This window comes from Protopterus annectens, chromosome 6.part0, assembly GCF_019279795.1.
Source record: "Protopterus annectens isolate FY-2018-M chromosome 6.part0, PAN1.0, whole genome shotgun sequence".
Taxonomy (NCBI): Eukaryota; Metazoa; Chordata; order Ceratodontiformes; family Protopteridae; genus Protopterus; species Protopterus annectens.
This window is the reverse complement of record NC_056737.1, coordinates 1,824,932,053-1,824,948,242: the sequence shown is the minus strand read 5'-3', so window position 1 is coordinate 1,824,948,242 and position 16,190 is coordinate 1,824,932,053. Positions and strand designations below refer to the sequence as shown.

General features: G+C 44.7%; 1 protein-coding gene across 1 annotated transcript in view; it reads left to right on the top strand.

Annotated features, from left to right (window-relative positions):
- Positions 1–16,190, top strand: part of PMS1 (PMS1 homolog 1, mismatch repair system component) — a 2,357,833-nt gene that overhangs the window by 233,706 nt on the left and 2,107,937 nt on the right. The gene's annotated exons all lie outside the window — the stretch shown is intronic.

The window sequence follows — 16,190 nt, the reverse complement described above, 5'->3', positions numbered from 1 at the left end:
GCTTGGTTTTATCTGTGAGATTGCCATAACTTTGCAATTATTGGTAAACATTTATTAATAGAAATTCATTACAGTGCTGACAGTATAATTTAGTATTTGTAATAAAATTATGTAATGCAAGAAGCATGTCGATTATGCTGTGAAACTGGTTAGTTATGATGTGTGTGACTCATCCCCCATGATGGGCACGCTTATCCTCCCAGCTCTGCTCTCAAGTGCCAGAATCATTAATCAAACGTAATTTGACTGGGCTGTAGTCAGGGTTTTATTTGTTTACACTGCCAGCACAGCTTTCATATTTTGTATGTTCACAGATAGTCGTGGTATCATCCTAAAATAAGTCATTCTTTCAGGAAGACGCTAACTTTTGGTATCCTTCAGGAAAGGAAGAGGAGGCCTTCCTGTTACCAATAAATCTTTGCAAAGTATCTGGTCCATTGTATTGACGTTTGTTATAAGTGTAACAAAACACTTTAGAGGCTTCTTAGATCTCATTTTTGTACAGCACTGGCTGCTTCTGAAGCTCATTTCCAGAAACAGTTTGGACTGATGCAAGTCCTCCACAATCTGCTACACATAATCCCCTTTCTTGTCGTGCATTATGTAGCCTTTTCTATTGTTCTTTTTTCTACTTAAACTTCCAAACTGAAGAAATGGGCTCAAGTTGCCTTTTCAAACTATGAAGAAATTTGTTCAAATTTTATCTAAAAACTTGCTGCATGTGTTTCCCTTTTTCTTCTTTCCTTCCACTTCTTATTGCAAGCAGCTGTGAAATTATCTTCTTTTAGGCGAGAGTTTTGTCATTTCCATTGAGCTTGGATCTAAGCCTACCATAATATAGCTTGCAGTATAAATTTCCTTTCAGAACGTGCCATCCCATCCCAAACAGGCATAATAAAGTATTTGCATTGCTTGGAAACTTCACACGTCAGTTATTGTAAAAACTGATTAGGCTTCAATGACAACCAGATGAAGAGGTAGGAATGCTTTTCAGAGTACCTTTTCTCACAAAGAATTTCTACACTTCGTAGGTGTTTCAACACCATCTCCAACATCACTTGTTTCTGTATTTCCATTACCAGTTTGACGAGTGCTGGCCTTCTTGGTGTCTGTTACCTAGACTGTCACTGTATCTTACCAGGCAACTTGTACATGTGGTGGTGTACTGCAGTCTGGCATCCTCATTACTACTGTATTCAATACCAACATTCCTGGTGGCTGTATCTTCAAAATTTTATTCCTAATGTTAAAATTCCCATTGCTGGTTATATCAGTGATTGCATTTCCTAGTCATTAAGTTCCATCTTTCTACACTTTAGACCAGTGGTTTCGGCACCAGTTGTCTTGCTGTAATTTCTTGCAACTTGCTTATCTTTACCTTTCAGGCCTAATTAGCTTGTTTCACATTCTATCACATTTAGGAATCTACTGAAACATCTTTTCTTTTTCATGTTCTTCTCTTAGTTTTTTTGTATCATCTTTTAAGCTTCCAAAAGGATGTTTGACTTCTGAGTTGGACATTGTTCCCAAGTCTTCTTTCAGGGCTTATTTTGTCAGAGTTATGATGCTGTAAAGTGACCACCCAAAATTATTAGCTAGGGTATCTGTCCTAGAGATAATGGAAGATGGACCTCTTTATCGCCTACAGAATTTACATATTTACTGTAATAGTAGATGTGGTATGGGCATGTTCATCTTTCTGAGCTGTACGACTAATGCGTTTAGGAAGCTCAACATCTGAAACTTTCCCAAATTACCAAACAACCCCTCCAGTTTCACCCATTGTGTTCTGTAAAAAAGGCCTTCCTTTTGAGATCTGTTTTTGCCACACATCGAAGAAGAAGGAGAAGAGAAATAGCCTTAGGCTACGCTTGATTTTATATATGATAAAATGTGAAAAGCCCTTTTCTTTTCACTCTGAAGTTAATTTTCATGCCCCAATACTTGTAGTCTTCATCTTACCTTACTTTTAACCTATTTTTACAGAGATTTACTTTACTGTACCACTCATTCCTAGCCTTTAGCATTTTTACATCCTTGCCCTTCTGTTTGTGCAACATTTTTTCTGATTGGCAGTTACTCTGTTATTAGTCATAGTATGAATTTGTTTTTAGAGTTTTGATATTTTTGAAACACCTAAGACATGTAACAGACAGACATTCTTTGTATGTCTGTTACTTAGTAAAATAGCATTTTTTTTCTGCTAGTAGTGGTATTTGCAAAGAATTTACTGTTACTACAGTGGAAAAACAATTGAAATTGTTTAGAATGTAAGATGGTTCAGCACCTTCTCTTGGCAGAACTTTAATCTTAAGCTTAGTGTAGGGGTTGACTTACTCAGCCTCCAGTGCTGAACCAGTTGTTCATGATGAATGCCCCCCAGGCACTGAAGAGAAAAACAGAAAACTAAGAAGTTTGGTACAAGACATGACTTTCAGTAATCTAGAGGAAAAAATAAATCAAATGTGCTCAGAGCTGATTAAAATGAACAAAGCACTGAAGGAGTATATTAACTCAAATAAAAGACTGGAAAAAATGGAAGAAGCATTAAATAGCTTTAAACATATATTCAGGTGAACTGAAAAAAATACAAAAATCAGAGGATGAAATGAAGACGGGCTGAGTATGAAACTACTAAAAAAGAGCCATTAAAAAAATGGTAGAGTTAGAGGACATATCACACAGGAAAAATGTGATTTTTCTGTGAACCAGAGAAACTGGAAGGAACAGACTGTATTAATTTTATGTAAACCCAAATAAGCAGTTGGACTGGCATATCACAGCAGGATTTGTTTAATTGAAAGGGGCATATTGTGTATGTATTTGCTCCAAACCTGGCCATGAGAACACCGCCAAGACCTGTATTAGTAAAGATACAATCATACCAGCAGAAAGAATTGATCTTTACAAAACTGTGGAAGAAGGGGCAAAGTATTAAACATTGGAGACAATAGAATGTTTGCGAAAAGTGTAGGCAATGTAATGTAAAGAGAGAAAAAAAGGCTGGACAAAATCATGTTTATGTTAATATGCTGTACTTTTAGGTTTTTGAGGGGGGGGTGTATGTGTAAAAGTGCATTGATTATAATATATGTAGAGTCGATACGTTTTCTCTTACGTTTGCATAGGTGAATGTCTGGAATAAGGCTCTTGGCTTAATCTAACAAGTTTTTTTCTGTAAGCAACTAAGTAAGAGAACACTGAATGTAATGAAATATTTTCTTTAGCAAGTAAATGTTCATTGCGAGTTGAGAATTTTGCAGCTGAGGTAGCTGTACATTTTGTTCTCATGTTTCCATGTAGATGAGCTGACTACAGGAGCAGGCAGTAAAAGCCAGAGAACTTTTTAAGGCTAAAAGTGAATGTTTCTGAAAGTGTACATGTTTACAAGTTGTTTTTCACATCTTTAAGGAGAATAAAACTAAAACATGAAAAGACGGTAGTTAGTGTAAGTAGGAACATAGTCTATAGCATGCATCATAGCATGGATAACATTCATTTTAGGTCAGGTAATGCTTATGCAGTCAGCTATTGATGTGGGATAGTTGTTCCAGTCTGGAGGGTTAAACTTCATTATGTGAAGATGTACATAGTTTTGTGTGTTTGTTTTAAGTTAATAGGTTATAAGTGTTCTAGATGTGTTTTTTTTTTGTTTTATGGTTTTTCATTAAAACAAAAAGTCTTGAAAATGTGACATAGGTTCAAAATAGAGATGACAAGAAACGACTGTATAAAAAGATCAACCTGCTAAACATTAGTGGGGTACATGTATCACAAAAGCTGGAAATGCAAATTTAAAAAAGATGCGTTATATAATAGTTTGGAATAATAACTTATAATGGCTACACTATCTTGGAATGTGTTTGGCCTCAGAGGTATGGACAAAAAAGATAAGAGCACTGAATTATATTAAATCCAGAGTGCAGTAGTATTCCTGCAGAAGTTTAGAAGCTAGGAGGGAAGACAGTGGTAAAGATCTGCAAGGTTTCATTTCATAGTGTTTTAAAAGGAGGAAAGCACTGACATCCTGAAAGACAAATGTGGTGACTGTAATGCCTAATGACTGTAAAGACCTGTCAGACCCAGCTTCATATATACCCATTTCAATTTTTTAAACTATGAATGTTAAGTTGTCCATCTAGCCTTCACTCTTGCTGGATGGGTTCGGAGCCGACCTCGGCTCCGACTCGGCCACTCTAAAAGCTCGAGAGTTGGTTCCACCGGCTCGAGGCTCCCCTTATATCCCACAATGCTAGGCGGTATTACCTCATATCTCGTTTGCCGCTACAGCTATCGAGACGTGTTGCTTCAACCGGCTTCAGGTGAGTGTAGAAAATAGTTTAAAAAAGTTACTAGACCCCTTTAAATTAGTTTTCCTTACAGTATCCCCTTATTTTAAAGGATTTTTATCCCTTCTTCCTTGTTCTTCCCCTTTTTTTACCACAAGAACTTATAGTTCTTCCCTTAGGCCTTCGGGCCCTCCCATTCCCCTTTGGAGTGTGTGTGTTTTTGTAGGAATTTATAACTAACTATCTAATTTTATTTAGTTTAAGTTAGAGTTCAGTGTAATCGGTGTGTTTGTGCTTGGGTGTGATTACACTTGTTATTTAAATGTCTAAGGATTCGAAGGTCTTGGGCTTCAAGAAGTGTGACTCGTGCTGTCAGAAAATGTCTCTGACAGACGGTCACACTTCTTGTGTGTACTGCCTGGGACCTTTACACCTGCAGGACTCTTGCGCTGTGTGCCATGGCTTCAGCCCTAGAGTCCTGCAGGAAAGAAAGAACAAGCTCATTTTACGGGGCTTGCTAAAGCCTGAGGGTCCCCCGACTGTGTCTTCGGGCAAACCTTCTAAGGCTTCTAGGTCTTCGACTCCAGCTACTGAGTCAGCACCTAAGACATCGAAGTCTACTACTACATCGGCTCCGGCTGGAGCTGTTGAGACTCGAACTTCCACTTCTGTGGTTCCCTCGGCTCCGGCTGGAGCCGAGGTATTGGAAATGGTTGAGTCGGCTCCGATCAGACTATCGGAACCGACCTCTAGGAAGAGGTCAAGGTCACCGTCCCTCGGCTCCGTTCATTCGGCTCCAGCATCTCCCTTGCTGTCTGAGCGGAGCCATAGGTCGCACTCCTCTAGGTCTTCGAGGCTTTCTGACCATGACCTTCAGAGGGTAGTGAGTCGACTTCTTAAGTCCGAGGCACTGGCCCAAATGCTTCAGAGCCCGACTCATCAGTCTATGCCTATCCCTATCTCTCAAAATATTCCTCCTCCGACTCCTTTGAGCTCGGAGCCGGGGCGTTTCGGACCCGAGACTGTGGTAGCGTCGGAGCCGATACAATTGTCTTCGGCACCGTCGTCGGCTCCGATTTCTTCCTTGGAAGAATCTCGGTGCCGGACTTCCCTCGTCGGCTCCGAGGGGGTGAGTGGCATCGGACCCTTGTCCGACCCCGCTCTCCCTCTCGGTGCTTCGGCGCTGGTGAGTTCGGCTCCGACATCGGCCTCGGAGCCATCGCTGTCGGTGCCGAGGGAGGTTTTCAGCTTTTCGGAGCGGGGACCTCTGGCTCTGCCTGACAGGGGTGCATTCGAGGTCATGCGGAGTGTGTTGGAACCCGGTTCAACTCCACAGTCGGCTCCGTCCGTCCCTCCCTCTTCGGTGCCTCAGGTTATGTCTGCTCACTCCCTCATCCCAGACCGCAGAGAGCCAGCTCCTCAAGAATCCCCTGTGGGGATCTCATCCTCTTCCGAGGCCTCTCCTGAATTGGCAGGGGAGCCCCCTAGGAAGAGAAAGTGCAAGAGGAAGCACATAGACTCACCTGAGTCTGTCACCTCTGACACGGATTTAGAGGATTCCGAGGGTTCCCCCCGTTCCCCTTCTGAAGATGTCTCCTTTGCAGACATCCTAGAGATCCTGAAACAGAGGGGAAATTGGCCAACCCTTGACCCTTCGGAGGATGAATCTGTGTATCTTGAGGCGTTTGGCTCTCGCCCTTCCACCTCCTGGGTGTCCCCCCCCTTTGACCCCCTCATGCAGGTGGTAGCTAAAAAGGCTTGGACGGCTCCTGACTCTGTGGACCCTACCCCCAGGAGACCTTCAACGTTTATCACAGCACCAGCAGATAAGCAATTTCTGACTAAGGGAGTTTCTGTGGATGCTATGGTGGTAGCTGCCGCCACTAAGAAGGAGCTAGCTGATCCTTCGGTGCCTGTCCATCCTCCTAACAAGGAATCTAGGTCTATGGACAGGTATGGGAAGCGGATGTTTTCGTCAGCGACCTTTGCCATGCGTTCGCTGAACTACCTCTGTCATTTCACTCGTCTTCAAAGAGACTTGATCAAGGAAGCGAGTGGATGTTAAAGGATCCTACAGCTGCGGGTTTTCAGGATAAGATGAACACTCAGCTGGCTACCCTAAATTCTATAGCTAACTCCTCCATGCGCCTTCTTTCATATGCGGCTGATGGAGCGAGCAGGGCCGCAGGGACAGGTGTGGCCTTACGCCGTCATGCCTGGATGCGGCTGTGCAATTTTGCGGACCCCTTTAAAACGTCTTTCACTAATTCCCCGTTTGATGGATCGTCCCTTTTTGGTCCTCAAGTGAAAGAAACCTTGACAAGGTGCGAGACAGATGGCAAAACTCTTTCTGCCGTCGGAGTCCGTTTTTCTACTCCTTCTAGGCCTTACCCCAAAGGCCAGAAAAGTGGAAAGATGTGGTTCCGCAAACAATCTCAAGGGACTTTGCCTGACGACAGAGTCGGTTCCCCTCTAGAGGCAGAGGGGGAACAATAATGGTAGACGCCGCCCTAGAGGCAGGGGGTCCATAGAACCAGGGCAATCGAGAAACCTTTTCCGATAAGCCCTTCCAGCATCCCTGAGGTGTTGCTCGGCTGTCCACCTTCGGAGGCAGTCGGGGGAAGATTATCACTGTACCCAGAAGCCTGGCGATCCCTAACTCAAGACAAGTGGGTACAATCCATCATTTCCGAAGGCTATTCCATTCCGTTCTTTCGCTTTCCAAATCAATCAAAAAAATCCCTTCCAGATGTTCCACCCACTCAAAGGGATCAAGCAGCGTTGGAAATATCAAAGTTGCTTGCAAAAAGAGCCATTCAGCCAGTGCCAGTAGACCAGCAAGGATCCGGAATCTACTCCAAGTTCTTTTTAGTTCCAAAGAAAACAGGGGACTGGAGACCCATTTTGGCTCTCAGTATCTTGAACAAGTCTGTCAAGAAAACAAGATTTCGGATGGTCACGCTGCAATCCATCCTACCCCTATTGGGAAAGGAAAACTGGATGTGCTCTATAGACCTCCAGGATGCGTACTATCATATAAAAATGAAGAGACGCTCCAGGAGATTCCTCCGCTTCAGGCTGGGAACCAGTCACTTTCAATTCAGAGCCCTGCCCTTTGGACTCACCACTGCCCCCCAGGTGTTTACCAAATGCATGGCAGTGGTAGCTTCTCACCTGAGACGTCAAGGATTCCAGGTGTTTCCATACTTAGACGACTGGCTCCTCACAGCTCCTACCAAGCATCTTCTTCTACTTGCCAGAAACTACACCTTTCACATTTTTCAAAAGTTAGGTATCTCAATAAATTGCGAAAAGTCTGTTTTGTCGCCTTGTCGTGCTATTACCTTCATAGGCGCAAATCTAGATACAGTCAACATGTCTGCGAGACTCACAGACCAAAGAATAGCAGACATACACAAACTGGTCTCCCTTCTCTTCCACAGCAACAGAGTCAAAGTCAGATTAGTTCTAAAAGTACTGTGGATTATGGCGGCTGCTATCCCTCTACTTCTATTAGCCAGATTTCACATGAGAATCCTTCAATGGATTCTCTTCACACAATGGTCGTACCAACAACTTCCGATGTCCCACACCATTGTGATTACGCAAGCATGCAAGAATCATCTTCTTTGGTGGATTTCTTCCCCCCAGCTCTTCCTAGGAAGACCCTTTGTCCTTCCCCCTCCGGTTGCTACTCTTACAACGGACGCCTCCCTGATCGGGTGGGGGGGGCATTATCAGGGCAGAACAGTCCAGGGCATATGGCAAACAGTCGAACGCCACTTGCATATAAATGTTCTAGAGATGAGAGCAGTGCTTCTAGCGTTGCAAGCCTTTCAAGACTCTCTTCCCTTGGGAACGATAGCAATTCAGACGGACAACATGTCTGTATTGTGGTATATCAACAAACAAGGCGGAACCAGGTCCTACCCCCTATGTCGAGAAGCACTCAGACTGTGGCAATGGGCGATTTCTTCTCAGCGGTTTCTGATAGCAACGCACATCCCCGGGAAGTCCAATCTTATCGCGGACAAGTTGAGCAGAGCTATCCTCATGCCTCACGAGTGGTCTCTGAAAGATTCTATCTTGGAGAAAATTTTTCTCAAGTGGGGTCAGCCTTGCTGCGACCTTTTTGCTACTCCCCAAAACAGCAAGTGCAAAGATTATTTCACCCTCTTCCCCTTACCAGGCCAGCCCAGCAGAGACGCTCTAGTCCAAGTTTGGCCCCGGGGACTTCTGTATGCATTCCCCCCTTCCCACTAATCTCTCAAGTGATACAGAAAGCTATCGCTCAGAAGGCCTCATTGATCCTCATTGCTCCTTACTGGCCTCGACAGGTTTGGTTCCCTTTCTACATCAATTTCTGTTGGAGCAACCCTGGCATCTGGACCTAGTTCCAGATCTTTTGATCCATCAGTCGGGTCAGTTACATCGCTCCCTCCCCTCTCTGAACCTCACTGCTTGGTTCCTCCAGTTCCAACCTTAGCCAGGCTTCCTCAAATATCTCACTCTGTTCGAGATATTTTGATAGCTTCCCATAAATCTTCCACTCAGAAGATTTATCTTAGTAAGTGGAAACGTTTCGCCTATTGGGCTCAAGGAAGGGACATAGATCCTTTCACTGCTCCCATCCAAATAGTCCTTGATTTTCTAGCTGAACTTTTCCATGCAGGTTCATCTCCTTCTACTCTTAAAGTTCAATTGGCAGCTATATCTAACTTTCATGTGGGCATCTCAGATTCTACCATCATGTCTCACAAGCTTTGCAAAGCTTTTTTGAAGGGAGTTTTTCTTCTTAGACCTCCTATAAGAAATCCTCCTCCTTCTTGGGACCTTAATTTAGTTCTCACATCTTTGATTCTTCCCCCTTTTGAACCTGCAGCTTCCTGTTCAATGAAATTGCTATCCTGGAAGACTCTCTTTCTGGTAGCCATTACTTCAGCTAGAAGGGTCTCAGAGCTTCATGCACTCAGCAGTCGACCACCATATCTGTTGTTTCATAAGGATAGGGTATCCTTATGGACCAATCCATCCTTTTTACCCAAAGTAGCCTCTGCGGCAAATCTAAATCAAAACATTGACCTCCCTGTGTTTTTTCCTAACTTTTCTAACAGGTCTGAACAAAAATTGCATTGGCTAGATGTTCATCGTCAATTAAGCTATTATTTGGATAGGACCAAACAGATCAGGAAAACTGACCAGTTGTTTGTCTCTTATGCAGATGGCAGAAAGGGCCTTTCAGTTTCGAAGGTATCACTCTCCAGATGGCTGACATCCCTGATTTCCTTTGTGTATGAAATTAGACACCAAAAGTTGCCTAACAAACCAAAGGCCCATTCGACTAGAGCTTTGGCTACTTCTATAGCTTTCCAAGACAGGCTGCCTATTGATACCATTTGTGCAGCAGCTACATGGGCTACTCCTCACACTTTCATTTCTCATTATAAGTTGGATTTAGCTTCTAGACATAGAGCTAATTTTGGTTCCACTGTACTCAAGAGTCTGTTCCGATAGGCCACCCGGGACAAGGTGCTAGGGACGCGGTCCCATCCAGCAAGAATGAAGGCGAGATGGACAACTTAACATATAGAAGTTATGTTCTTACCATAACGTTCCATGTTAGTTGTCTTCTTCTCGCCTTCTTTCTTGCGTCCCACCCTCCTTCCCCCTAGCCTGGACAGACCTAGAGGAGTTTGATTGTGACCTCTCTTTCTACCACCTCTATTGTATATAGGTATATGCTACCCTGTGCATATATTCCTTCATCAGGTTTCAGGTCTCCTTTTTCCCTTCTTTTTTATAGAGGTGGGTTTTCCCATTTCCAGTAGTTCTGGATTTATTATTGGCTGGGCCTAGCTTACAAACGAGATCTGAGGTAATACCGCCTAGCATTGTGGGATATAAGGGGAGCCTCGAGCCGGTGGAACCAACTCTCGAGCTTTTAGAGTGGCCGAGTCGGAGGCGAGGTCGGCTCCGAACCCATCCAGCAAGAAAGAAGGCGAGAAGAAGACAACTAACATGGAACGTTATGGTAAAACATAACTTCTATTTATAAAGTGTTTGTCTATAATAGCTACAATAATGATGTTGCCAAAATTGATAGTTTTGGATCCGACTGGTTTTGTGGAGGGGAAGCAAACATTTGACAACATTAATAGAATGATGATCCAGAGGAAAGCAGAGTATAAGAAAATACAGTTGTTGTCGGTGGGTCTTGATGCAGAGAAAGCATTCAACAGAATAAACTGGGATTTTGAGTAGAGCAATTGAAGCATTTGCATTCTCTGATACAGTAATAAGGTAAATTAAGAAGATTTATGAGGGATCAGAGGCAAAAATTAAAGTGGGAGGGTTTCTTCTCTGGCAAGTTGTTTCTGAACATAGGAACCAGGCAGGAGTGTCCTCTTTCCCTTTTGCTATTTGCTTTATATTTAGAGCCATTGGCAAAAAAAGAGACCCCAGGAATTCAAGGATATAATTGGTTTGGTAATCAAGAAAAGTTGGCTTTATTTGCAGACTGTATTGTTTTGTAGCTGATAAAAACATAAAAGGACATCTTAGTGTTGTGTATGTCTTCAGACAGTTTAAGTCTTTTCAGGATGTAAAATTAATGAAGATGAAACAAACGCTGTAGCTGTAAACTATTTACCCACTCGGGAATTGGTCCAGCAATACCCATATATATGGGGACACAATAAAATGAAGTGTTTAGGAGTATGGATTAAAAAAGGACTGTTTATGGCAGCTAAAGATATACGAGTAGAAATTAAGAGAAAAGGCTCTTGTTTATGGGTATGGGTAGTAAGATACAAGCCATGAAAAAGGTTTTAGTCCTTTTAGTTTTATATACTGGTTAGGCATATTTTTATCACTAGAGTAGAAGGTGTAGACAATAATTAATAAAGAGTTGAAAGAATTTATCTGGTAGGGGAAGAGGGCAAGGATCAAGTGGGATAAGTTGGTCTTTCCACTGGAGCAAGGTGGTTTAGAATTACCTGATATGAAGGGATATTTTAGAGCTGCACAAATAAGGCTCGTATACATAACACAAGCAGAAAGCTGTAATTCAAAGTGGAAAGGGATGATGATGAAATGGGAAATACAAGAAATAAGGTCAGCATGAGATTTTGGATGGAGGTCATTAAGGAGATTAATAAGCATACAGAATATTATATTCATGAAATAGCAGAAAGTATTCTAAGAACTATGCCAACATGAAAACGGAGAAAAGCGATTTTGCAGATAGGGATGACTGCAGTTAGATGTATAGAGAGTAGGCAAAAGTTGGCAAGAATTTGCTGGATAAAAGTGACAAAGGAGCCAAGGTATTGGGAGCAAAAGGTAATAGAAAGGGAAGAGGACAAGAAGACATTTGCACTGCTGGCTAGAGACTGCTTTCCCTACCAGGGATTGATATCAGGGTATAGGCAAAGGGAAAGGGATAGGGGACTCCTGAGTGAAAGACCTACTCTGTAGAATTTTTTGTTGAATCTAGAACAGAAGCTGCCATTAAAAAAGAGGTAATTAGTAGGGCATATAAAATAGTCTACAATACCTATAGGATTTCAATCAGAGAAAGTTAGAAAAGATTGGAAAGAGAGTCTGGATAAGCAATTCACAAGGAAACAATAGGAGGATGAGGATTTTTGCTTGGATGCCTTTGCTTAGGTATTTTTATACCCCAAGCAGACTCCAGAGAATTTTTCCTCAGCTAGATGGCAAATGTTTGAGGTGTGATGGGAAAGAAAGAGGTAACTGGGAACATATGATGTTATGTAGTCCAATCTCGCCTACATTCTTACCCATGGGTTCAGAACCGAACCTCTGCTCCGACTCAGCCATAATCTAGCTCAAAGTCTTCATTTGGCTCGTGGCTAAGAGGTATCCCATGTTGCACTGCTCTCTATCCCCAGATCTTGTTTGCTGCTCGTATAGCTCGGATGTGGTCTCGCTCTTGGCCGTGGCTAAGTATAACTTTCTTCTACTTTTTAGTAGTTTGTTGCTCCAAAAGCTATTTTCATAGCTAGTCCCTGTTTTTTGATAAGAAAACTGTTTGTATAGCCTGTTTGGCTTTTTGTCTTGGTATCCCGTTTGTGTTTCTTCCCTTTTTACGGGCTAGGCCTGTTTCAGTTAGAGGATCTAGTCCTCCCTTCTAGTTGTGTGTGTCCTAGTTTTCCCTGTGTGTTCTGAAGGGAATACTGAAACCCTCCTTCGAAGACTTGGAGAGGGCTTCCAGTTCTAAGTCCTCTCCCTCTAAAGCAGACAAGACCTCTAAATCAAAAAAATGCTCTCCGGCTCCATCAGTTTTATCGGAGCCGCCAGAGAAAGTTGGCAAGTCTGCTTCAGCTACCACGGCTCCATTGGCTTCAAGGTCGAAGGAAGTGGGTGAATTGACTGTCAACATCGGCTCCCAGTCTCTCGGAGCCGGTGACGGAGATACTTGTTCGGAGCCGGTCTCCAGTTTCTAGACCGGTTACTCCTTCTCGTAAGTCTCCTTCTGTAGGGAGGGCCAGATCTCCGACCTTATCTTCTAGGTCCTCCAGGACTCTCTCGGACGATGATGTGGATAGAGTGGTACAGAGACTGCTCCAATCACTGGTGTTGGCCAAATTGTTTTCGGCTCTAGCCCAATTGGCCCCAGAGCCTGTCACCCATCCATCCTCATATGTTCCTCTTCCGAGCCTTTCTCGGCCTTCAGAGCTAGAGTTGTCGGTTCCGTCTGATACCTTTGCATCGGCTCCAGTAGCCCGTCCTGGTATCTCGGTTCCGATCTCCGCTCCGACCCCGTTGGCTCCGTCTGCGGGGTCCAGGGCTCATAGTTCCTTGGTCGGACCTGAGGGAGAGGTCTCGGGTCGATCTTCGGCTCTGAGCCTCCCGCTCTGTGCTTCGGCACGGGTGAGCTTGGGCCCTGCCTCGGCTTCAGACCTTCTCCCTTCGGCTCTGAGGGCTTCCACGGTTGGTCGTTCTTTGGAACCGGGGGATCAGCTTTCGAGGTCATGCGGAGCATGCTGGCCAAGTCGTCAGCTGCGTCTGATGGCACCGACACTCTACCCCCTCCAGCATGGGTATCAGTTTCTTATCACCCTCTGTCCTTGGACTGTGGAGACCCAAGGCCTCAGGATACCTCCATGGGTGGTGCCCAACTTTCTGAGCTCTCCACAGAGTGTTTGCCTGAGGAGCCCCCCAAAAAAAGAGTGTATGTTTTCTTCAGCGGCCTTTACTCTGTGGTCGCTGAATTATTTGTCACATTTTACAAGGCTCCAAAGAGATCTCCTAAAAGAGCTTGGAGAGTCTCTGCAGGGTAACGTTACCGATGCAATGGCTCAGAAGGTCAATGCCCAGATGTCTACCCTAAATTCCATTACTAACTCCTCCATGAGGCTGATCTTGCATGCAGCCGATGGAGCGAGTAGAGCAGCGAGTTCAGGAGTCTTGCTTAGGTGGCACTCCTGATTGCGCCTGTGTAAGTTTGCGGAGACCTTCAAGTTTACGTTCACCAATGCCCCATTTGACGGTTCATCGTTGTTTGGAACCAAGGTGTAGGATACTGTCACTAGGTGCAAGCAGGAAGGAAAAACCCTGTCTGCCGTGGGAGTCTGTTTTTCCATGCCTTCTAGACCTTATCCCAAGGGCCAGAAGGGTGGGAAAATGTGGTTCAGAAAGCCGCAGAGGTTTTTTCAAGACACACAAAGTGATTCCCCCTCCAGAGGCAGGGGAGGGGGTGGTAACTCAGGTAGATGCCACCCTAGAGGCAGAGGAGGCCCGCGTAACCAGGGGGACCACGATTCCTCTTGCGGTTTCTCCTACCAGCGCTCCTGATGGGAGGCCCAACTGTGCTTCTCCAGAGCCAGTCGGGGATTGCATTTCGCTATACCCAGAAGCCTGGCAAGGCATCACCCAGGACGAGTGGGTATTAAAGATAATTTCCGGAGGATATCATATTCCCTTCTCTTCTCATCCCCCGCCAACCAAGAGAATCCCAGATGCTCCACCCAGTCAAAGGGATTCCGCAGCTTCAGAAGTTCAAAAGCTGCTAGTAAAAGGAGCCATCCAGCATGTCCCCTCAGACCAGCTCGGATTAGGGACTTACTCAAGATTCTTTTTGTTGCCAAAAAGAACAGGGGACCTGAGACCCATCTTGGATCTCAGCCGCTTGAACCTCCATGTAAAAAAAGTGCAAGTTCCGAATGGTCACTTTACAGTCTATTCTCCCATTGTTGGTGAAAGAAGTGTGGATGTGCTCCATCAACCTCAAGGATGCTTACTACCATATAAAGATGGACAGGGCATCCAGAAGTCATTTATGCTTCCGGCTGGGAGCCAGTCATTTTCAGTTTCGAGCCCTTGCCCTTTGGTCTCACCACAGCCCCCAGGGTGTTCACCAAATGTATGGCAGTGGTGACAGCTCACTTGAGACATCAGGGATTCCAAGTGTTTCCGTACCTAGACGACTGGCTCCTGTCTGCCACCACCAGGCATCTACTACTATAGACCAGGGACGCCACCATTGCACTGTGTCAATGACTAGGTATCACACTAAACTGGGAAAAGTCTGCCTTGTTGCCCTCACAGCGTGTCACCTTTATAGGCGTTGAGTTAGACACCGTGCTCATGAGGGATTTCTTACCACAAGAAAGAATTCAGGTTTTGCAACAACAGGTCTACGCGTTTCTTCCACTGAAAAAGGTAAAGGCAAAAATAGTTCTCAAATTGTTAGGGACAATGGCTGCCACAGTTATGCTAGCCCCTCTTGCAAGACTACACATGAGGCTCCTTCAGTCGCTGCTCTTTGCTCAGTGGTCCCTACAACACCTTCAGCTTTCCCATCTTATTATGATTACAGACAAGTGCAAGCAGGATCTACACTGGTGGCTTCAGACCAGCAATCTCAATGTGGGAAAGCCTTTCGTTCCACCTCCTCCAATTGCCACGGCGACCACAATGCCTCCCAGATTGGGGGGGGGGGGCATTATCTCAGCAGGACAGTCCAAGGCACAGCACGAGATACATTTGGAGATGAGAGCAGTGCTATTAGCATTGCAAGCACTCCAGAGCTTTCTTCTTCTCGGGACGATTGCAATCCACTCAGACAACATGTCACTGGTATGGTATCTGAACAAACAGGGGGGAACCAAGTCATATCCCCTTTGCAGAGAGGCTGTTCGAGTGTGGCAGTGGGCAGTGTCTTCCCAACGCTTTCTTGTGGCAACGCATATTCCGGGGAAGTCCAACGTGATTGCCGACAGGTTGAGCAGAGCTATTCTGATGCCTCACAAGTGGTCCCTGAACAAGCAGGTTGCGTAGCAGATTTTCCGCAGATGGGGTCAGCCTTGCTGCGATCTATTTGCCAGTCCCCTCAATGCCAAGTGCAGCAGCTACTTCACCCTCATCCCCCCTCAGGAAGAGACACCCAGGGATGCTCTAGATCATGATTGGCCCTCCAGTCTACTTTATGCCTTCCAACCTGTTCCTCTTATAGCAAAGGTTATTCAGAAAGCACAATTCTTGGGAAGCAGAATGATTCTGATTGCTCCACACTGGCCTCGTGAAATTTGGTTCCCCTTTCTCCATCCCTATCTCATGGACGACCCCTGGATTCTGGACCCACAGCCAGACCTATTGACTCATATGTCAGGGCAGTTCCATCCCTCTTTTCAGACCCTCCGGTTGACAGCTTGGCTACTCCAGTTCCATCACTAGTCAGGCTTCATCATTTTTCTCCGGAAGTAGTTCATATTCTGCCTTCTTCCCATAAGCCTTTGACTAGGAAGATTTATTCCAGTAAATGGAAAAGATTCTCCATCTGGGCTCATGAAAGGCAGATTGACCCTTACACTGCACCATTTTCATCAGTTCTCGAATTTCTCTCCATGCTTTTCAGTCGGGTCAGCTGCTGCAACC